The sequence below is a fragment of the Lipophrys pholis genome (assembly GCF_963383615.2).
Source record: "Lipophrys pholis genome assembly, chromosome: 5".
NCBI classification, from domain to species: Eukaryota; Metazoa; Chordata; class Actinopteri; order Blenniiformes; family Blenniidae; genus Lipophrys; species Lipophrys pholis.
The window spans coordinates 11,678,919-11,682,685 of NC_137628.1; positions in this window are offsets into that span (position 1 = coordinate 11,678,919).

The window sequence follows — 3,767 nt, forward strand, 5'->3', positions numbered from 1 at the left end:
AATATTCTGTTTCTTTACCTTAATTTCAGCTTTCTATTCATCTAGTATTCCTCCCTTTTATCCATCATTATATCCATCCATGCTTCCACGCATTCATCGATCTATTTATGCAATCCAGCTATACATTCCCCCCATTTCTCTGGTCCGTCTGACCGTCTGTCTTGCCATCCATCCATTTATCCATCCGTCCATTATGGAAATGTTGACGATTTTTTTTAGATTTGTTAGCATCTACTAGCACTTTTTGTTAGCATGAACCGTTATGGTCGCTCATTTTCCAGCAAAACACACTTCATGTAAACCTAACAAGCAGCACACAGTACACAGCAGCAGCTACAATCACCCCAAATGTCTGACACAATCTTATATCAGGTTTGTCTTTGGTCGCAAAACCATGAGGACTGTCCTTCAAGCAGCCTCACAGTGCGACGCAAGACCACCAATTTCAAGCCAAGACCAAAGGTATTGCTACAATTCTTATCTTTCCTGTAAGCTGATTCATCTCTGTCTTCAATGGGTCCTCCATCTTTACGATGGAGATCGTGGAGTGAATGGGGGCGAAAGGGCAGAAGAGGAGGGGGCTGAGATCAAACCCCTGTGGTGTTCCGCTGGTCAGGATGAGTGTGGAACAAACCAGGTCATCCATCCTGGCAAGAAATCCAAGGAGAGTAGGACTCTTTTCACACCCGTGGGGCAGTTTCCTGGTTTGAAGCAACGTAAAGAAAAAAATCAAATGTCCCTAATTATTGTAATTCAAGTAAACAATACAGACATCCGGCTGTTTGCCTCAGGAAATCACTTAAAGCAAGCATGTAATCCACATTACGAGAACTTAATGACAGGCAAGTGCAAGTAAATATGTACTATATCAGGCTGTGACACAGAATGAAGCATGATTAAACATAGCTCCAGAACATTACAACATATATTGCTCATTTACAGAGGAAAAGTTGACTCAGAAAGATGATGTTTTTGTGCAGATTTGTACATAAGATATGAGCAAAGTAAACACGTCGGACAGCACCTGTCGTAGCTTTGACAACACCACCGTGTGCCGAGCTATATGCAACTGAGGGTAATTGTGTTGGTAGGCGGAGAGGTTGTACTCGCTTACAAATTGTGCGGAAACGCCAGCAGGAAGTTCTCCAAAGAGGAGAAGCAGGGTGGTTCTGTATCATTGGTCTCTTTGTACTCTTTTCAATCGTTCTGCTTTTATTCTTCAGTGAAACCCCACCGGAGTGTGTTTGAAAGCAGACCATGACCTGCATTTCACTAGGTGTGCATGGAGGTTAAAAGGTTTGTTTTAATAGAATAAAACATGTCAACTGTGACTGTGCCATGATCACACAGGCTGTGTCTGTTATACCTCCTAAAGAAACTGACATGAGCACAACCTATTCAAATGTCCGAACCAGTTTCAATGGCTACTTCGAAGTGCTTATGGCACCAAAAAATGGTTGAAAAAACCAATAAGAAATCAAAGTATTGACATAATACGTTTTTGTCATACCGCTGTCATCTTCTGGTAAACATCTACGAAAAATACATTAAATTAAGACGTGATTCTGGAGCGCCACCAAGCAAACGTTGTGAACATCCCAGCGAGAACATGTACCAGCAACCAGTCATCAAAACACAGAGATGGTCGCACAGCAAAGAGAAGAATGCCAATTATTTTCTGACATTCCAGACTGTCCTTCGGTAGTTGACGACTTTTTAAAGAAGAGTATGAGAGAGTGTTCGCGGGAGTGTTGGAGGTCAGACTGTACAGATCTGAGCCATATCTTGACAATCAACCGAGCAACTCCAGCAAAGATTTTAGACGAATCTCAAGACAAGACAGCCGGCAACACTGGTCAAGGCGATGTGAATGTGTCCATATCAGTGGACAGTGCGGGACTACTTAATAAATACAGGTAGATCTGATATGATATGATAGTACATGTTCCACTCACCCACGTCCTGACTCCAATGTCACATTAACACATATGTCGTATTTAATCAAAATGCTCAGATATATGACAGATTTTCAAGAGATGATTTCTATACAAGATCGTTTTTGAACACGAGTTGTATACAGACCGTCATTGCAAATAAGTACTTATTCACACACACAAAAAAAAAAAACTCCCGAAAAAGTTTACATGTCCTGAAAGTTGCAATAAGAATGAAAACCTGGAGATTTCAGGTCTTTTGCTCAATCGATACTTTTATTGGAGTACATGTTCCAAACGACCCCCATTTTCCTGCAGACACACACTTGAATCCGGCGAGCCAAGAGGTCGATCAATCCGATGTGCTTTTCCCTTTGAATGGCGTAAATCTTTTGGGTGATGGCCACTTTCAACTCGCCAATGGAAAGTGGACTATCATTATACACTTGGTCCTTCAAGAACTCCCACAGATTCAAATCTGAGGAGGTTTTGATCGGGTGAAAGCAGACACCACTCAGGTTCCTGTCACCTGCTGTTGAGCCAAGCTGGGAATCGTTGGTACATCATTGTTTTTCTTGTGTTCCTCGCACTTTCCCTGTCCACTGATTGTTGCGAACGGCGTCTTTCTGAAATGTGAACAAGCTTACTCTGTCTGCTCTAGTGTTCGAGCAACAGCTTGCCACAGGACAAGCCGGCATAATGTCAAAAACTAATTAGAACAAGAGAAAATCCTCAAAGACAATGCACCACAACAATATGAAAATGCAGCATTCCAGGGCAAATATGTCAATATTCGATCACGTGTCTACCGCAGACAAATAAACCTTTCACTGTTATTTTTTTAAGGCAAAAATGAATATGAAATATGGTGTTGGACACTTGAATGTAGACACATTCTTACTTCTGTGTAGTAATCTTGATCAGGTGAACTGACTTACCACATAATACAGACTGAAGTGCGCCCCTGGTGGTCAAATAAATGTATTGCAAATAGATACAAAGCTGTTCATAATTTCCTTTTGTGGGCCGCATTGGACCCTCTAGCAGGCTGGTTCTGGCCTGCTAGAGGCTGTAAGTGTGACAGTCCTCATCAAAAGCATGCAAAAGAGTAATTTGAATACTTTAAGTGTCATTCATGGAATCATGGTGATAAATCACCAATCAGTGACCAATACAGCTGCCAGTGTGATTTCAAGAAATCAGATCGGACGGAACCAATCTCCTAAAATTAAGAGACTTGTCATTGATTTGTTATTCAAAGTGAAACCAGGATCTTTCTCTTAAACCCACCAAGTAATTTTCTATTATTAACCTCATCAACATCCTGGTGTTGAGATTTTAACAAAGCAGGTGTAGAAAAACTGACTTTGATTTTTTCACATCATCCTTTCAAGATGTCTCACGACCATGTTGAATGATCAATGTGGCTTCACCGCCTTGTCACCAATGGAGACGTCTCCGTGTTCATAATAACTTTAAGCGCCGTGCTTATTGTGGTTATTGTGTGAAGACCAATTGTACTTTAACACTGAAATCATCAAGGTCATTGGGAAATACAAAGGGCTGAATGGAGAGCAGAGCTTGTGCAACCTTCTGCACCCTTAAACACTTTGCTTGATTGTAGGAAGAATATAAGGAATTGTAGAGAACAGTACTGGACAAAGCCGTGTTTAAATTAGTCATCTATGTGTAATTCAGTTTTGATATGAAGGGTCAAATAGTCAAGTTCTTTATATCTGATAGCTTTGTTTCCTCCTCCGAGGATTTGAGGATTTCTTCGTTCTACTGCCATGAGACTGAGCTTCACTCATTATTCACACATTATTTAAAAAA